The following is a 20,016-nucleotide window of genomic DNA, read 5'->3' as shown; positions in this document are numbered from 1 at the left end:
TCCAGACCAATTAAGACAGAATCTTTATAAGGGGCTGATATCCAAAATATATACAGAACTCATACAACTCAATAGCAAAACCTCCCCCAAATAATCCTATTAAAATTGGCAGAAGATCTGAATAGATATTTTCCAAAGAACATATACAGATGGCCAGCAGGTGTGTGGAAAGATGCTCAGCATCATTAATTATCAGGGAAATGCAAATCAAAATCACATGATATATCACCTTACACCTGTGAGAATGGCTATTACCCAAAACACAAGCAATAAATATTGGCAAGCATGTGGAGAAAAGGGAACACTGCATTATTGGTGGGAGTTATTGTGCAGCCACTATGGAAAACAGTATGGAGGTTTCTCACAAAATTAAAAATAGAACTATATCATATTACCCAGCAATTCCACTTTGGGATATTTATCTGAAAACAAAAACACTAACTTGAAAAGATAGATGCATCTAGGTGTCCATTGGTGCATGAATGGATAAAGAAATGAGTGTATAGTATACAATGGAATGTTATTCAAACATAAAAAAGAATGAAATCTTGCCATTTGGGACAACATGGATGAACCTTGAAGGCATTATGACAAGTGAAATAAGTCAGACAAAGACAAATACTATATGATCTCTCTTATATGTGGAATCTAAAACAAAACAAAACCCCTCAAGCTTATAATGCAGAGAACAGAGGTTACCAGAGGCAAGAAAGGGGGCTGGGAGGAGTGGCTAAAGGGCATACATTAATTTTATTAAGGAATCTGTGTTACAGCTATTTGACATAACTTCATGGAAGGAAGTGGGGGAAATTTACCCAAGTAACTTAGGAAATGAGTAGAGACTAGAAGCCTAAAGGAACTATACATAAGCACTGTACTGTAGTTAAAGATGTTTCCCACAGGAGTCCACGTTAACAGTTCTGATACCTCTAAACGTGAATACTGGGATTGAGCAAATAAGCTAACAGATGATAGATAGTGGTAATAAATAAATAAATAAATAATAAAAGCACCTTCAGAAGTGTAGCCAGGCAAGGGTATTTTTATTTTAAAGCATCTCAAGTGATCTAATATTCATTCAAGATTTAGAATAAGAGCCGAAACCGGTTTGGCTCAGTGGATAGAGCGTCGGCCTGCGGACTGAAAGGTCCCGGGTTTGATTTCGGTCAAGGGCATGTACCTGGGTTGCGGGCACATCCCCGGTGGGGGATGTGCAACAGGCGGCTGGTCGATGTTTCTCTCTCATCAATGTTTCTGACTATCTCTCTCCCTTCCTCTCTGTAAAAAATCAATAAAATATATTTTAAAAAAAAGATTTAGAATAAGAGAAAGAAGCCTTTCCCAAGGACACTGTCCCTCCCCAGGTGTTTACCCTTTGGAGAGAGAGACCATGGAAGAGTCTTCAGTATAGGTTTAAATTATATTTTATTTTTAAACCTCAAGGATTCCAAAACAAACAAAAAATGTGGGAGGAAGCACTGATACCAGCACAGACGTAACACATGTACGTCCCCTGCCATCGCAGGCGTCACACCTGACTGTGATTGTCTACGGAATCCTCTTGCTTGCCCCTGGCCTGTGAGCTCTGCGGGCAGGGCAAGCGCTATGCTTCTGAGTTCATTTGTCCCTATTCCGGGTGCCTGGCACAGTCTCTGACACACGGTCATCCCCCAATAAGTAGTTATTTAGTGCAAGTCTATATCTTTAATGTTTGTAGAAGCGAACATTTGTGTGGTGTTGAAAGACAATTATGATGTCTTGGTATTTTATGTAATGAAATGAGTTTTCAAGAACATAATTCTAATTTATAACATTCACTTCTAGTTAATAAAGGTTTAATGTTTTGTGATTTGGTTGGTGACTGTTGTCCAGGAACCGAATAAGTCATGGAGGAGAGGCCTTCTCACCATGCCCTGAGAGGCGCTGACCCTGCTCGTCCAAGCACATACAGCTTCCCAGCCCAGGACGCCTCCAACCACGGTTTTAGAGAAAACGCAGAAATGTTCTTCTCACTGTTTATTTTACTTTCAATAAAGGTTAAAGATATTATATTTAAACATAACTATAAAGTAAGTTTCCAATTATGACAGAAAGAAGAACTCAGCAATTCTCCACTAAAAAAAAGTACGTAACTGGACAAAATTGTCAAAAACACCCATTTTAGGGCACCAGCAGTGGACAGCAAACTGAAAACCTGCTAGAGATTCAGGTAAAAACAGAAATCTGCTGCTACACCCCCACCCCCACCCAGCTCAGTCCGCAGGGATAGAAGCTTTCCAGCCAGCAGCTGTGATGCCAAAGGGGAGACTGGGGTGCAATCTTGTGACTTTACCGGCTGAAAGCAGCAATCTCAGAAATAAACAGGAGGGGGACAGAGCCCATAGCTTTGCTAGCCCAAGGATGCAGTCCCAGTTGGGATGAGCTGCAGACCAAACAGAAATGTAATGGGGAGATCCTGGGAGTGTTGAGATAAGTTCTCTATACATCCCTGGCTGACTGAGAATACTACAAGTTAACCCAAACAGGGAAAGGAATAGAGAAACAAAACCCAGACAGGACAAATAGAACACAAATAGCAACACAGTCCACCTAAACCCAACCATGACATACACTAAATATTAGTGGTTCAAATACTCTAAATAAAAAGCACAAGTTGTAAAATGGATTTTTAAAAAGCAAAAGCCACTATATGGCACTTATAAGGGAAACTGATAATATAAAAACAAAGAGTGAAAGTAAGTAAATGGAAAAAGACACACCAGGACAATATTTAGCATAGAGTGGTTCTATTGCTATACCTGGCAAGAAAATGGGAAGGCAAAGAGTATTACCACTGGAATAGAATAGAGAACCCAGAAATCGACCCAAACCACTATGATCAATTAATAATTGACAAAGGAGGCAAGAGCATAGAATGGTGTCAAGACAATCTTTTCAATTAAATAGTGTTGGGAAAATTGGACAGATCCATGCAAAAACAAACAAAAAAAATGAAACTAGACCACCAATTTACACCATACACAAAAATAAACTCAAAATGTATAAAGGACTTAAATATAAGATGGGAAAACATAAAAATATTAGAGGAATCCAAAGGCAGCAAAATCTCAGACATATGCCGAAGCAGTATCTTCATCGATACAGCTCCTAGCAATGGAAACTAAAGAGAAAATGAACAAATGGGACTACATCAAAATAAAAAGCTTCTGCACAGCAAAAGAAGCCATCAACAAAACAACCAGAAACAATACTGCATGGGAGAACATAATTGCCAATGTTATCACTGATAAGGGTTTAATCTCCAACATTTACAGAGAACTCATACAACTTAACAAAAGGAAGATAAACATCCCAATTAAAAATTGGGCAATGGACCTAAATAGATACTTTTTGAAAGAGGACATAAGGAAGGCCAAGAGACATATGAAAACATGCTCCAAGTTACTAATCTTCCGAGAGATGCAAATCAAAATGACAATGAGGTACCATCTCACACCTGTCAAGAGTGGCTATCATCAACAAACGACAAGTGCTGCTGAGGATGAGGAGAAAAAGGAACACTCGTGCACTGCTGGTGGGAATGCAGACTGGTGCAGCTACAGTGGAGAACAGTATGGAGTTTCCTCAAAAAACTAAAAATGGAACTTCCATTTGACCCAGTGATCTCACTTCTAGGAATATATCCCAAGAAACTAGAAACACCAATCAGAAAGGATATGTGTACCTCTATGTTCATAGCAGCACAATTCACCAAAGCTAAGTGCCTATCAGCAGATGAGTGGTTTAAAAAACAGTGGTACATCTACACAATGGAATACTATGCTGTGGTAAAAAAGAAGGAATTCTTACCATTTGCAACAGCATGGATGGAACTGGAGAGCATTGTGCTAAGTGAAATAAGCCAGTCAGAGAAAGATAAATACCACATAATCTCACTCATTTATGAAATAAACTGATAAACAGAAACAGATCCAGAGACAGAGAAGCATTGATCAGACTGTCAAACCTCGGAGGGAAGGTAGGGGAGGGTGGGAGTAAGAGGGAGAGACCAACCGAAGGATTTGTATGCATGCATATAAGCATAACAAATAGACACAGACACGGGGGGGGGGGGGTGAGGACATGAGTGGGGGGCAACTGGGGGATAAGGACACATATGTAATACCTTAATCAATAAAGAAAAAAATAAAAATAAAAATTTTTTTAAAAAGAGTATTACCAGAGATTTTTTAAAATGCTTTAGCTCAGCCAGTATGGCTCAATGGTTGAGCATTGACCTCTGAACCAGGAGGTCATGATTTGAATCCCAGTTAGGGCACATGCCTAGGTTGCAGTCTTGATCCCAGAAATCAGTAAAAATATATTTTTTAAAAGAATGCTTCATAATGGTAAGAGGATCAATTCATCAGGAAAACTGAACAATCTTCACTATTTATGCCCTTAATAGCTAAGCTTCAAAATCCATGACAAAACTGACAGAAGTAAAGAAAAAGACAAATCTAAAATCATAGTTGGAGATTTAACACCTTTTTCTCAATAATGGATAGAACAATTAGACAAGAAATCAGTAAGGTTATATAAAGTTTGAACAATTTGACCTAATCAAAACACTACACCCAACAATTACAGGACACATATTCTTTTCAAGCATACATAGATCATTTATCAAGACAGGCCATATCATGGGCCATAAAGCAAGTGTCAATACATTTCAAAAGATTGAAATTTAATGGAATAAGTTCTTTGGCCACAGAAATAATTAAATTAGAAATCAGGAGAAAAAAATAGTGTTAGAAAATTCTCAAATATTTGGAGGTTAAACAATACATTTCTAAATAACCTTTGTGTTAAAGAAGAAATGACATTGGAAATTAGAAGACACTTCAACCAGAATGATTGAGAAAATATAACTTTGAAATTTGAGATGCACCTAGAGCAGTGCTTAGAGAGAAATGTGTAACTTTATATACTCATCTTAGAAGAAAAAGTTTAAAAGCAGTTATCTAAGTTCCCACCAAGAGAAAAGCAAAGCAAAGTAAACCCAAAGTGTGTTGTAAGAGGGATATTTTAAGGTAAGAGCAGAAATCAGTGAAATAAAACTTACCAATAATAGAGAAAACAAAATCAAAATTTGGTTATTTGAAAGATTAATGAAAGTAACAAACTCCTAGAAAGACTGATTTAAAGAAGACAAACACAAATTATGTCAAGAATCAGAGAGGGGATATCACTACACTGAAAGAGGGAATGTCTCTAAGGTCCCACAGGCATGAAAAGGATAAGAGGGAATATTTTGAAAACTTATAACAATAAATTTGATAGCATAGATGGAATGGGCCAAGTCCATATATCCATAATCTCCATAATAAATAATTTTAAAGACTGGTAAATTGTACTCTAAAATTTTTGAAATAATATTAATAAGTTAAAATAAAAGTGCCTGGCAATTTAAAGACACTTAAATACTTGAATGATTTCTTGAATTCCTACTCGAGGAATTCAAGATTATATCACATTTTACAGAGTAAAATGGTCTAAGCAACCACTTTCTGGGGCTGACTGGCTAAACAACCTCAATTGTCTGAAATATGATCAGTGTTTGTTTATTATTCATGGAATAAGCACAGTTTTTGCAAGAGATTATCCATCTCACAGGCTGGAGGTATTCCTCATCTGACCCCTAAATTTACATTTTATTCAAAATGTCTTATAAAATATTGTGGAGCAAAGCTATCTCTGTTAAATTCTTGTCACTGCTTCCAGCTTGTGATAAAATGGGACCCCTTTCAAAGGGAAGGGTCCTATCCCTTGTCTCCAGCACCTTCTGCTGCCTGCACCCAGGGGCCACAGGGCGTGGGTTCCTCCAAGACTGCCTCCCGGGACCAGAGCCTCACCTGCCACCTCGCCCTGGCTGACCTTTTTCCAGGGGCCTGCTTGAGCCCCTTCCAGAGGAATCGTAAGAGATTTTTGAGAAGGACCATCTGACTAGCTGGTGGACAGCTATTTTCCTCAGGCTTAACCTGATTTTACCCCGTTAGCGCATCACCCTTTAGTTGACTCTCTCAGTTCTTTTTTAAAATACAAATATTCCTGGAGGGAGGTAAACAGTAAATGAACGCACTAAGGAAACTCCTTGGGTTTATCAGATCCGCTTTTCTCTTAGCCGTGGGTTAGGCGCTCAATACTCTGCTGCAAATGACAGCTTCCCAGCTGTGCTTGAGGTTGACTCAAACCCTCGTCTGGGGCATTGCTAAGCTCTCCTTGTAACTACAGTGTATTTTCTGAGCTGAGAGTCATGCCTGACCTGAAAACTGCACGGAGAGACTCAAGAGGCCAGGCAGTCTGACAGCCTTTCTCCGGCCGTCTGGTCCATGACACCACACAGCAGACCCAGAGATCCCGCCAAAAACCCGAGGAGAGTTTCTTTGCCTTAGTGATTTTATAACCTGTTCTCTGTTCCCTGTTTCTGGGGTAAATGATTCACCATTTTTATAAGAGAGATAAGGCTTGGCTCGTGTGAGCCAGGAGAGATTTGAGAGATGACGAAAGCTGTGTGTTTTATCCATGACCCAAGGACTCTGGCAAGATGCCCTCCCTGAGCTGGGATCTTGCCTTTTTTCTGGACACAGAAATGCCTGTCTCTACAAAAAGGTCTACTTCTATTTTTAAGATTTTATATTTTTTAGAGCAGTCTTGGGTTCACAGCAAAACTGAGGGGAAGGTACAGTCACATATACTCCCTGCCCGCCCCCCCACACACACACAGCCTCCTCATTGTCTACACCCCACCAGAGAGGTGCAGTTGTTACAATTGATATGCCCACATTGACACATACGAATGACCCGAAGCCTATAGTTTACATTAGAGCAGTGTCAGAGGTGACACGCAAACTCATTTCGTTAGTTGATTTTTCTTTGTTAAATGGCACTATATAAAATAAATATCAAAAATATAAGTCTTTCTTTTACTATGGTTGCAAATATCAAAAAAATGTCTATATGTGACACGGCACCAGAGTTAAGTTAGGGTTTTTCAAAATGCTGGCACGCCGAGCTCAAAAGGTTCGCCATCACTGCATTAGAGTTCACTCTTGGTGTACCTTCTATGGGCTTACATAGATGTGTAATGACATGAAGCTGCCACTATAGTATCATACAAGGGTGTTTTCCCTACCCTAAAAACCTTCTGTGCGCCCAGAAAGGCCTACTTTTAATCTTGGAAAAAAGTTTTTTGGGTGAGTTTCTAACCTTTTTCAGCCTTCCCAATCCCTGTGGCTGTGGTCATGGCCTTCTGGGCAGAGCTTTGGGGTCTCAGAGGTGCCACCAACCCCAGCATATAGCCCCTGGGCACCATCGACAGGCTGTTTCCACTGGGACCCAAGTCCAATATTTCACTTATTCTGGATCCTCTCTGCCCAAGGCCCAAACCAATCTCCCAACCAAGGGAATTTATAATCCAGTGCCACCCGGCCTTCACAGAATCCCCTGTGGACAGTCAGAAACTTGCTGAAAAGAAGGCGGCCCGTGACCAGGGGTCTCAGCCGCTGCCTCTGGCAGTGAGCTGTGCGCCATCTAATTTCCTACCTCTGGTTGGGAAGGGCCAGCAAGTGACCACTTGAGAAACGCTGACCCCCTAGGTCACCATGGTCGGCAAACCATGTGGCTCTTTGGCCCCTTGAGTGTGGCTCTTCCACAAAATACCACGTGCGGGCACGCGTACAGTGTGATTAAAACTTCGTGGCCCATGCGCAGAAGTCGGTTTTCGGCCTGGGCGAGTCTATTTTGAAGAAGTACTGTTGATATTTGGCTCTGTTGACTAATGAGTTTGCCGACCATTTGAGTCTCAGACTCAAATCTTCCCCACCCCGAGGGAGGGGCAAATTGAGTGGAAAAGAAGAAAGAAATTTAATTGCAAAACAAAACAAAAAAAGCATACTTTGGTAGTCCTGCTGTTCTCATCAGAAGGGCTGGATTAAAATACATCATTCAAAATAAAAACTATTTAAATGAGGAAATAAGTGTAAGGAAGTCCAAATTTTCACATGGAAGGTGCTATGATAATTTTTGGGAAACCCACCGGTTTTTGTCTTTTGTCTATCCTTTTCCCCAGGAGGTAAAACGGCCATCACCAGCTGGCAGGGAGCAGGACGGATCAGGCTAAGAGTGTGCGAGGGGCGGGGGTGGGGGGGGGTGGGGGTGGGGGGCGTTGCTGCTGGCACTCGAAGGAAGGAAGAACCCTTAGATGCTGCCCCAGGTCCACTCTCCCTGCTCCTGGCCAGGCAGCTGTCAGCTGTCCTGCGGGAGAGCCACAGGCGAACTGCGCTCAGTCCCCTCACCTCACTCTCTCTTTCCTCCTTGCCTGTCTTTCTCATACCCATGAGGCCCCACTGGCACCAGCAGAATCCAATACTCGGCTCACTTTCAGGTCAATAACACTATCTGGGAAGGTGGCTTAAAGGAAGAGAAAAAATGGCTAGGAGATCGAAGTTTAAAACAACTCTGCCATAGTGGCTAAAGTTAAGAGACCCTTGGAAACACAAAATTTGCTGAGGACTGATTAGACAAAACAGACACTAGCAACGTTCCCACCCTTCTCCTGTGTTTCACAGTGAAGACCTGGGAGAGAAAAAAGTGCGGGCACATAAGGAGAGTGAATACGGTAATCTGTTCATTTGCTGGTTGGAGTGCTGGACTTGGGACTTAGGAGTGCCAGACGGGGTCCACTTGGAGCCACATCTGACCGGCACTGAAATGTAGGTGAGAGACGAGATTGGCTCACATCCTGGGGATACAGCCTGTGACTGCGGCGAGGACGCGGACGCACTGCCTGACTTCACCCGAGCCGGAGCCGCAGGCTCTCCCTGCCAGGGAAGTCTCACCTGCAAAAAGCAAAGGACTAAGCTAATGGGGATCTTGAGGTTCTGACTGATCCTTTGTTCCTGATTATTCGAAGTGGACCCAAAGGAGAAGTCAGAGCAAAGAAGTTACCACCAAGCAGGTATGGTTTTGTTTCTTCCTCTTTTGCTGCACCCCCTCCAATCCCCCTTCATGCAAAAGAAGTGCGGGGGCACAAATGTGTCTTGTTGGAGGCCAGCATCCCAGTGGCCCTGCTGCTGTCCACAGGATGCAGAGGCCATGAGGGCAGTCACTTACTATTGAGTCCCATTAACAAGGCGCCCTGATCCTGCGGTGGCCACCTCCGTGCGGGAGCTGCTGGGAGCCACACATAGAGGCAGCCCCTTGATGTTGCGGAGTTTGAATCCCCTGACCCAGAGAACCTGCTGAGACTGGAGCTGGGAGCCCCACAGCCCTGGCTCCTCTGGGTTTTCGTGGGCAGTTCTGGAACCAGCGCTGAGTTATGGCAGCGTGGCAGTCGCAGGCCTCACCTCAGCGAGGGGACCCTCAGAAGCTCTGCCGCATCCAGGGGCGGGGGGTTTGGACCAGAGAGCTTTGAAGAAAGGCACCTTGCCCCACTGACCCGAGCCCTTCCTACTTGTGCTCAGCTTCCCCGAGTCCCTCTTTTCCCCACGTCACAGCCCAGCCTGTGACAGGCTGTGCCCAGATGCCTTGCTTTCAGTCACCTCTGCGTTGGATGGCGAGGAGTCACCTCTGAGGTCACTGGACCTTGACTGTCCCCTCCCACATGGAGAGTCATGCCCTCTGCTTCTGGGAAGGCCAATGGTCACCAACAAGAGGGCCCAATGGGGTGGGCGTTTGGTCTCTAATGATATGACCAGAGTCTAAAATATTCTGAGCAAGGCCCAGCCAGTGTGGCTCAGTGGTTGAGCATCTGTCAACTTATGAGACAGGAGGTCACGGTTCATTTCCTGGTCAGGGTACATGCCTGGATTTCGGGCTCAGCCCCCTACAGCCAGTCAATGATTCTCTCTCATCATTGATGTTTGCCTCCCTCTCCCTTCCTCTCTGAAATCAATTAAATATATATATATTCTAAGCAAGGCCTCAGAGGCTAGTACTTATTTAATTAGCTGGTTAATAGGAAAGATAATTTTTCCATACGCCAACATTTTTATTTAAAATGTCTTAGTTATATAGCAAGTACTAATACAATGATATAAATACATATAATAATATAAAAATAAAATAAAAATATCTATACTAATAAAAGGATAATATGCAAACTAATCATCACTCCATGACAAAGATGGCGGCACCTGTAGCCACAAACATGGCGGTACCAGCTGGAGCCATAGAGCCAGCCAGAGTGGGCAAGACGCTTGGCTTCCTTCGGGTGGGATACTTGGCTTCCTTTAGCGCCCCAGTGACAAAGGAAGCCAAGTCTCCCACAAGCCCCGGCTGGTTGCCGAGGGCTGGCCTCTGAGCAGCGGCTATGGAGTCAGCCGGAGCGGGAGGGAGGCAGCTCCAGCCCAGAGTGAAGTTGGAAGGTGGCGGCCAGAGCAAAGGCCCGGGTCCCGGGTGCCAGAGGGAAGCCGGTGCCGGCAAACAGGGTAAGGAAGGCCTATTCATGCACGGATCTTCATGCATCGGGCCTCTAGTTAAAATACAATAAATAACTTGAGAAAACTTTTGTTATATAATAAACAGTCTAAATCAAGAGTTGCAAACTATGGCTCACAGGCCAAATCCAGCCCACTAGCTGTTGTTGTTTTTTTTTATTTATTTTTTTAATATATTTTATTGACTTTTTTACAGAGAGGAAGGGAGAGGGATAAAGAGTTGAGTTAGAAACATCGATGAGAGAGAAACATCGATCAGCTGCCTCCTGCACACTCCCTACTGGGGATGTGCCCGCAACCAAGGTACATACCCTTGACCAGAATCGAACCTGGGACCCTTGAGTCCGCAGGCAGACTCTCTATCCACTGGGCCAAACCGGTTAGGGCCTAGCTGTTTTTATAAATCAAGTTTTATTGCTCACTCATTATGTATTATTTATAGTTGCTTTTTCTTTACAACAGCAGAACTGAGTAGTTGCAAAAGAGACAGTGTAGCTACCAAAACACAAAATATTAACTATTTGGCCCTATAGAGAAAAAGTTTGCCAACTCCTAGCCTCAAGCTATTCCCCTGTTATGGAATAGACTAGAGGCCCAATGCATAAAATTTGTGCAAGAGTAGGCCTTCCTTCCCCCAGCTGCTGGCACCGGCTTCCCTCTGGCACCTGGGACCCGGGCTTCCTCGCAGAAAGAGGCCCTGCTCACCCACCACAGCCTGCTGGTTGGTGGCCTGGGCCTCCCTCTTTGGGGCAATCATGGAGCCCCCCAATTGATCACCCTGCTGGCCAGTGGCCTGGGCCTCCCTCTGCAGAGTGATCATGGGGCAATGGCTGAGTCCCTGACCAATCACATTGCACCCACCTTGGCTGGTCTGGCACCAGTGGGTGTCATAGCGAGATCCCGGATAGTCGTCTAGATGGTCGTCCAGATGGTCATTCCACTGTTTGGCTGTTTAGTCGGTTTGCATATTATGCTTTTATTATATAGGATATGACAGACAACACAAAGCTGACTAAACTATTACTACTAGGTAATAGCTTTATAAAATTATAACTTATGACATACTCCTTATAAGAATGAAAAAGCTGTAGAGGTATAGTAGAACTCTCCTTTAGCCATCCTGCCATCCTCCCCTAAAGTAACTCCTATAACCATTTGGTATATTTATTGCCAGATGGTCTCGTTTGCTTTCACATATACTTATATGTACTAATAAACTAGTTGTCATATTCTCATTCTGTTTTCCCACTCAACAAACTTTCCATATCCATATTCCATATGGATACTGTCCACATCTATATCTACACGGTACTCCACAGCGTACAATCCTTTTACTAATATTTAGCCATTACCTTATTCATAGACTAGAGGCCTGGTGCACGAACATTTGTGCACTCGGTGGTTGGGGGGGAGGGTCCCCTCAGCCCGGCCTGAACCCTCTCTCAGTCTGGGACTCCTTGGGGGATGTCCACCTGCTCCCCAGTGGGGAGTAGGCTTAAGCCAGCAGTCGGACATCCCTCTCGTGGTCCGGGAGCCCTTGCTCTTTACAGCCCACCTGCCTGCTGCTCCTTAGCCCTGCCTGGGAGGCAGAAGAGGCTCCTGCCACCACTGCTGTGCTCGCCTGGCTTCTGGCACAGCGCACTCCCCCTGTGGGAGCACACTGACCACCAGGGCGCAGCTCCTGGATTGAGTGTCTGCCCCCTGGTGGTCAGTGTGCATCATAGCGACCGGTCGTTCCATCATTCAGTCGATTTGCATATTACCCTTTTATTACATAGGATATGTAAGCTCTTTCCAAGATTCCACCAAAATGCTACAATGACCTCATTGTATATGCTTTCTTGTACCCATGTGCGAGTGTTTTGCAGTGGTTCTCAACCTTCTGGTCCTTTAAATACAGTTCCTCATGTTGTGACCCAACCATAAAATTATTTTCGTTGCTACTTCATAACTGTAATTTTGCTACTGTTATGAATCCTAATGTAAATATCTGATATGCAGGATGGTCTTAGGCGACCCCTGTGAAAGGGTCTTTCGACCGCCAAAGGGGTCACAACCCACAGGTTGAGGATATGCTGAGACATTGAATTGCTACATCATGAGATGTGTGCATTTTAATTTTAGATATTGTCGAATAGCCCTGCACAGTGTCTGTACCAGTTTATACTCCCACCAGCAGAGAACACCAGTTAGTACTCCTTCACACCCTGATGCTTGCTATTTATTAAATATGTTATTACTTTTCCAGTTGGATGAGTGAAAATAGTAACACATTTTTAAAATATTTAAATTTCCCTGATTACTAATGTATTAGTTTTTCAGGGCTGCCATAATAAAATACCATAGGTGGGATGGCTTACATAATATAAGCTTATTTTCTCTAATTCTGGAGGCTAGAAGTCCAAGATGAAGGTGTCTGAAAGTTGGGTTTCTTCTGAGGCCTCTCTCCTTGGATTGCAGATGGCTGTCTTCTAGCTATGTCCTCACATGGCCTTTCCTCTGTGTGAGTGCATCCCTGGTGTTACTCTTTGTGAAACACCTCTTACAAGGACACCAGTCATATTGGATTAGGGTACATCCTGATGACTCTACTTGAGCTTAATTACCTCTTTAAAGGCCCTTTCTCCAAAAACTGTCACATCCTGAGGTACTGGGGGACACAAGTCAACAACTAATGAAGTTGGGCATATTTTTATGCAATTCTTGGACACCTTTTAATATAATTCTTAGCCATTATATTTCCTCTTCTTAATTGCTTATTCATACCCTTAACTCATTTTATGTTGGGTTATCTTTTTCTATTCGTTTGTAGGAATTTCATATTTTTTCTTAATACTAATTCTTTAGTATTAATTTTTTCTTAATACTAATACTAATGCTGAATATTCTAAGTTTGTAATTTGTTTTTTAAACTTTGTTAACATTCTGCTTTTAGTTAACAGAAGTATTTACTATTATTGTTATGCTATTGTTATTTTAATATAGTTGAAGTTATTCATTTTTTCCTTTATGAGTTTTGCTCTTAGGGTCTTATTGAAGAAAGTAATCTCAACTTCCAAGCTTCCGATGAGATTTTGGCATACTCTCCTCTAATACTTCTATAATTTTAAAAAATACATCTTCAGTCTACCTGGAACTTACTTCTCTGAATTATCCCAATAGCATTTATTGAAATGTCTGTCCTTTTCCTGTTCATTTGAAATGTCACCTCTGACATGTATTTCAGTTGGGTGTTCTCACTTTTATATGTCTGTTGCTGGATACTCTATTCTTCTGTATTTATTTTCGATTCCTGAGTCGATATCCATTATAGTTTTACTGTTCTAATTGATTTTTTACTGATTTATAGAAAATCTATTTTGTGTTTTGATATTTTGTCTGGTCACCTTACAGAATTCTCTTAATAGTTGCAAGAGTTTATCAGTTGATTCCTTTGGAATTTCTTGGTACACAACCATCTATATGTATAAAAGCCTAATATGCAAAGTGTTCCCTTGGAAGTTTGACTAACTGGGAGTTCAATTGCTTGCTATGACATAAACTGACCACTAGGGGGAGGCGCAGAGCAAAGGAAGGCCCCTGCCAACAGCCAGCAGCCACTAGGGACCCTAACTGTGCACAAATTTTGTGCACTGGGCCTCTAGTATTATATATTTATAACAAGACTTTCTTTCCTCTCTAGTCTTTACACAACGTAATATATATTTGTCTTTCTTAGCCTTCCGACACAATGCTGAATAACAGCCATGAGAAAGGTTAGTCTCAGAGCTGATGTAGCTGTGTGGGTTGTACATGGCACAATTCTGGGGGTACCATTTACACTTAGATGCCTTAGGTATTCTTTTTTTTTAAAAAAAAATATATTTTTTTATTGATTTTTTACAGAGAGGAAGGGAGAGAGATAGAGAGTTAGAAACATTGATGAGAGAGAAACATCGATCAGCTGCCTCCTGCACATCCCCTACTGGGATATGCCCGCAACCCAGGTACATGCCCTTGACCGGAATCGAACCCGGGACCCTTCAGTCCGCAGGCCGACGCTCTATCCACTGAGCCAAACCGGTTTCGGCATCCTTAGGTATTCTTGTCATGCTCCTATTTTCATCTGTTTTTATTACATGCTGTGAACTCATATTTCTTGGAGACTTCTCTGCAGGATTCTTTGAGGCTGGGGTTGTGCCCTAGTCACAACCTAGGAAGGACATATAAATGTGTGTGGGACTCTTCTTGCATACAGGGGCCATCTAGGTGGTGTGATTGGAAGGGGACTGCACCCAGGACTTGCTCATCCATCTCTCATACCTCCTGACTGTCTGCGAAACATTGAAATAACAAACTAAATATCCAACTGAAAATTAAGATGAAGATACATATTTAAACTCCTTATGTAGTATATGAAACAACCCTCCTGGGCCTCTATGAATTCCAAATAAGGAGTCCAACTACAAAGCCGTAGGCAATCAGAGCACTACACAGGCATGTGGGAGACGGGGAGTTCGGTCAGAGGTCAGTGCACCCTGTTAAATATTGGGAGAGGGCACAGGGCGTACTTTAGAACTGGGCTGACCCCAGCTCTCAACCCTGGTCCAGTCGAGGAATGAACTTTCTGACCTGTTGGAACTGATGACTGCATCCAGGGAAACACAAAGGCCAACTTTCCTTTATGGCGCCTGAAGGCAGCAGCTGGCCGCTTATGTTTGGATTCATACGATGTGACTCCTGCTCTCCCAGTTCCCTCCGGGTCTCTCCCAGCCAGGACCCCGGAAGGGGAGACTTTTGCTCACAATATTTGACCCACTTCAAAAAGTTTTAGAATATATGACCTCATCCTATCCCCATGAGTTTTGTGACAAATTTAATTGACATGGGACGTGCACAATAGGAAGACTCACAATAAAGGAGAAAGAAAAGACATCTATCACTTAGAGCCTTCCTGATGTGGACACACATCAAAGCCCCAATTTCTTCATGTGTGAAAGGGAAAATCAGCCCTGCCCCACCCTGCTCAACTAGAGATAGGTCTGCTCTGACGACCTCACAGGCAGCTCGCAAGGAAATGATGATTTTGAAATCATTTTGTAAACGTCAAAACCTGTGTAATGCGAGTTAATGAATTAACCAAGCTTCTCCCTTCACTAAACAAAGTCAACAGTTTTATAAGCTTCACTGTTGACTTCTAGAAATTCAATTCGTATGTAATTTCCCTTTACCTGCTTTGCTTCCTCTTTATCCTCTGATATACGTATTTATTATACGTATATAGAAGTTCTGCTACACACACATTCATATATATTGATGTGTATAGATATATGCATATTATGTATATACTCATAAGACATATATAAAACATATGTGGGCACATTTTCTAATCCTGCTGTTTCCAATAGTTTCTATCACTAAAATCATTATTTTCTACGATTTTCCCCTTTTTCACTTAGACCCTTTGTTGCTTCAACTCCAAATTGCTCACTTTCTCCTCCCCCTAATCTCGGTGACCTGGGTCCAACGCCTTTTGATTTGACCCATTTGAGAATCAAACGTTACCTGCATCTCCCCCGCACACCCCTTTCCTGGGAAGGGCTGTCTCTGTCACCCCCAGGTGTATACTGACTTTCAACAACAGTTTGTGATGCCAGCCATTTCCCATGCCTGTGTGATCATTTTATTTCCCGGACCCTCACGATTTTTCTGTGGCTGCACTCTGCCCGCCCTCGGTTATCTCCCTCACAACCTTTTTGTGTGGCCGATTCCCTGGTGGGTAGCTGGATTTCCAGACCCTTGATATTCCAAGTGGGCCCTCCAGACCACAGCGTCAGAACCTGTTGGAAAGGTGGGAGTTCAGGCCCAGCCCAGACCTAGGGACTGCAGTGTGCGTCTGACCAGCCCCAGGTGACTTGTATGCACAGTGGAGTTGGAGAATCCCCGTCTCGGCCTGTAAGCAGCTCTGGGTGCCCCACAGCCGTGGGGATTCTGCAGCAGACACGGGAGAAGGAAGGCAACAGTCAGCCACTGCCCCGGGCACAGCCTCACGGGGGTTCATCTGTGGCTAAGAACTGAGGTCAAATGGGATCAAATTTGACCAGCTGAACTGGCCTGGCCACCGGGTTACTCCTCCCAGAAGTGCTCCTCACTGCTGCTGCTGCTTCCCTCTCCCTGCTTCTCTGCCTCGGGCTCCTGCTTCCTCCAGGCTCCCCGGGCTCCATGTCCCGCCCTCCTCCATGGGTGTGCGACCTCCTGGGCCAGGCCAAGCGGAGACATGTGGGCACTCACAGCGCTAACACTTCAGCTTCCCTTTTAATATTCTTTAAATACTCGATCAACATTTATTTAGTCACAAGTGATGTTATTTTTTAAATTGTGGTAAAATAGCACATAACATTGTGCACTTAACCATTTTTAACTGTACAATTCAGTAATGTTATGTATACTTACGTTGTTGTGCAACTGATCTCCATTCGCTTTATATCTCTATACCAGTGATGGCGAACCTTTTGAGCTCAGCATGTCAGCATTTTGAAAAACCCTAACCTAACTCTGGTGCCGTGTCACATATAGAAATTTTTTGATATTTGCAACCATAGTAAAACAAAGACTTATATTTTTGATATTTATTTTATATATTTAAATGCCATTTAACAAAGAAAAATCAACCAAAAAAAATGAGTTTGCATGTCACCTCTGACAGGCGTGTCATAGGTTCGCCATCACTGCTCTATACCATGGTGGGGGGAGAAATTCCTTTTTCTATCAAAAGCTTTCTTTCATCCCTGTGCTAAAAATAAAAGCTTATTTGATGGGTATCTTTTCAAATCCCCAGATCTCACTTTAACTCGCACTCTCTTCTGGCCAACATTCACTCTTCTCTCTTCAGAGCTGCCAGAGGGAAGAGTGGGTTCAATCCTTGCCACTCAATCATGGACACAGAGTTACCAGTGTGGCCGGGAGGCAGGCAGCATCAATGGCAGCACACGGTTAAGGGCAGGGCCGACAATCCTGCCCTGCAGGTCAGCGGGAGGGCCTCTCCGGAGACTTCTTGTTTTGCCACTTTCATAGGCATTTGGGCCTGACGTCAACAACCAGACGTAACACAGAGGAGGCTGAGCAGGAAAGGCGGCACTGCTGTCTGAGCGGGCACCTCCCCGGAGACTCCAGCAGCTCCTGTGGCTGAGTGAATAGGCACAACAGAACCCGGGCAGAGATAGATTTACGCGAACGAAGCCGAGGCTCTGGGCCCCTCACTTACACGGGCTCCTCCACAGGGTCATATGTTTTTTATAAAATACTAGAGGCCCAGTGCACAAAAATTTGTGCACTCGGGGGGGAGGGGGGTCCCTCAGCCCGGCCTGGGCCCTCTCACAGTCTGGGACCCCTCCCTCAGGAGATAACGCCCTGCTGGCTTAGGCCTGCTCCCGGGTGGCAGAGGGCAGGCCCAATCCCTAGGCGCAGCCCCTGGTCGGGCTCAGAGCAGGGCTGATTGGGGAGTTGGGGCGCCACCCCCTGTCATGCACAGAGCAGGGCGGATCAGGAGGTTGTGATGCCACCTTCAGTCACACTCAGGGTAGGGCCGATTGGGGGGTTGGGGCACCACCCCCTGTCACACTCAAGGCAGGGTCGATGGGAAGGTTGCAGCGCCACCCCCTGTCACGCACAGAGCAGGGCCAATCAGAGGGTTGGGGCACTGCCCCCTGTCATGCACAGAGCAGGGTCTATCAGGGGGTTGAGGAGCTCCCCCCTGTCACGAACAGAGCAGGGCGGATCAGGGGGTTGGGGCGCCGCACCCTGTCACACACAGAGCCGCAGGGCGATCAGGGGGTTTGGGCCCTGCCCCCTGTCACGCTGATCCCAGTGCTGGGAGGCATATTACCCTTTTACTATATAGGATAGAGGCCTGGTACACAGGTGGGGGCCCGCTGGTTTGCCCTGAAGGGTGTCCTGGATCAGGGTGGGGGTCCCCACTGGGGTGCCTGGCCAGCCTGGATGAGGGGATGATGGCTGTTTGCAGCTGGTCACACCCCCTTCAGGGTGGGGGTCCCCACTGGGGTGCCTGGCCAGTCTGGGTGAGGGGCTGAGGGCTGTTTTCAGGCTGGCGGGTGACTGAAGCTCCCAACCGCTCCTTTTTTTTCTTTTTTCTTTTTATTCTGGGCCAGCTTTAGCTCTGAGGCTTGGCTCCAGCTCTTAGGCCTCTGCTGCTGAAAGCAGGTATCTGGTTTGCTTGGGTTCTATAATCGAAACACTGTTTCAGCTCCAGCTCTGAGATCCTGGCTGGCTGAAAGCAGGTTTCTGGGGTTTTGTTTAGCTTCTATATTTGTAACAATGTTTCAAACTGCAAGCTCAGAGGCCAGCAGCGTCAGGCAGGGAACGTTGGAGTCCTCCATCACTGAAGCAAGCAAGCTTCATGTTCGCTTCAAGCTGCCTGGCTGCCGGCCGCCATCTTGGCTGGCAGTTAATTTGCATATCGCCCTGATTAGCCAATGGGAAGGGTAGCGGATGTACGGCTAATTACCATGTTTCTCTTTTATTAGATAGGATTAAAAAGTACGATAACCACAGTGGGCTTTAGATTAATTTTTACTTCCACTGTCAAGTTGTGGTGGGATGGCCATGGGCAACCGGGCATCGGGCTAAAGGCAGCTGAGCTGGAGGTACATTTAGCTTTGTGTTTCCATGTGCTTGCATGTGAGCTCATTCCTGCTAGCCATCCAGTGCAGAAACGGGCTCCAGGACGGCCCGCACCACCTGGTCATCCGCCGTCATGACAGGGAGACGCGAGGCTGGAGGTGCTCACAGGATCAGCTCAGCCTGAGGTGTCAGGCTGAAGGAGGGGAATGAGAATTGAAATGTGTGGAGCCAGAACTCAGTCTCTGGAACATCCTTTCAGATAAGAAGACTCATGTGACAGAATCTTGGTAGAGGTGTGCTTGTCTGACAACATCCTCGACAATTGTGAAGGTGGAACTTTTCTCCATTATCACAAAAAGCAAAAATGTTTAAAAATAAATTTTTATTTATTTCAGAGAGAGGAAGGAAGAGAGAGAGAGAGAAACATCAATGATGGGAGAAACATCATTGATCACCTGCTCCTGCTCATGCCCTACTAGGGATCGAGCACAAAACTCAGGCATGTGCCCTGACCAGGAATGGAACCGTGACCTCCTGGTTCATGGGTTAAACATGACATTTACAAAAATCATACCACACACTTGGTGGCTTAAACAATACAAAATTCAGTGTCTTGCAGTTCTGGATGTTCGCAGTCCAAAGCCAGCGTCCCTGGGCTAAAACCGGAGCATTGCCAGGCTGGCTCCTTCTGGGGGTTCCAGGGGAGAACCTGCTCCCATGGTTTTCCAGTGTCCAGCTGCCACCCAGCACAGCGAGGGCAGGTGTCGCCTCAGGTCAGCACAGCCTAACTCGTCATGAAATTCACACAAAAGAGAGACCTGGCTGGCACACACCAGTCACCTAGTCACTGCCATTTTCCTGCCCACTTGGGGCTTGGTGCAGGGCTCAGCTGGGAGTTCTTCCGCTCCAAATGGCTTCA

At 44.7% G+C, this 20,016-nt stretch overlaps 1 protein-coding gene across 1 annotated transcript in view; it reads left to right on the top strand.

Moving 5' to 3' along the window:
- Nucleotides 1–3,192, top strand: part of CFAP91 (cilia and flagella associated protein 91) — a 75,953-nt gene extending 72,761 nt beyond the window's left edge. The window contains exon 18 of the mRNA XM_081086892.1: nt 1,873–3,192. The gene's annotated coding sequence lies outside the window, so the exon portion shown is untranslated. The remainder of the gene's footprint in view (nt 1–1,872) is intronic.
- The last annotated feature ends 16,824 nt before the right edge of the window (nt 3,193–20,016 follow it).

The sequence above is a fragment of the Myotis nattereri genome (assembly GCF_964212035.1).
Source record: "Myotis nattereri genome assembly, chromosome: 3".
Lineage (NCBI taxonomy): Eukaryota > Metazoa > Chordata > Mammalia > Chiroptera > Vespertilionidae > Myotis > Myotis nattereri.
The sequence above is the reverse complement of the archived record's forward strand: the minus strand, read 5'-3'. Positions and strand labels throughout refer to the sequence as shown.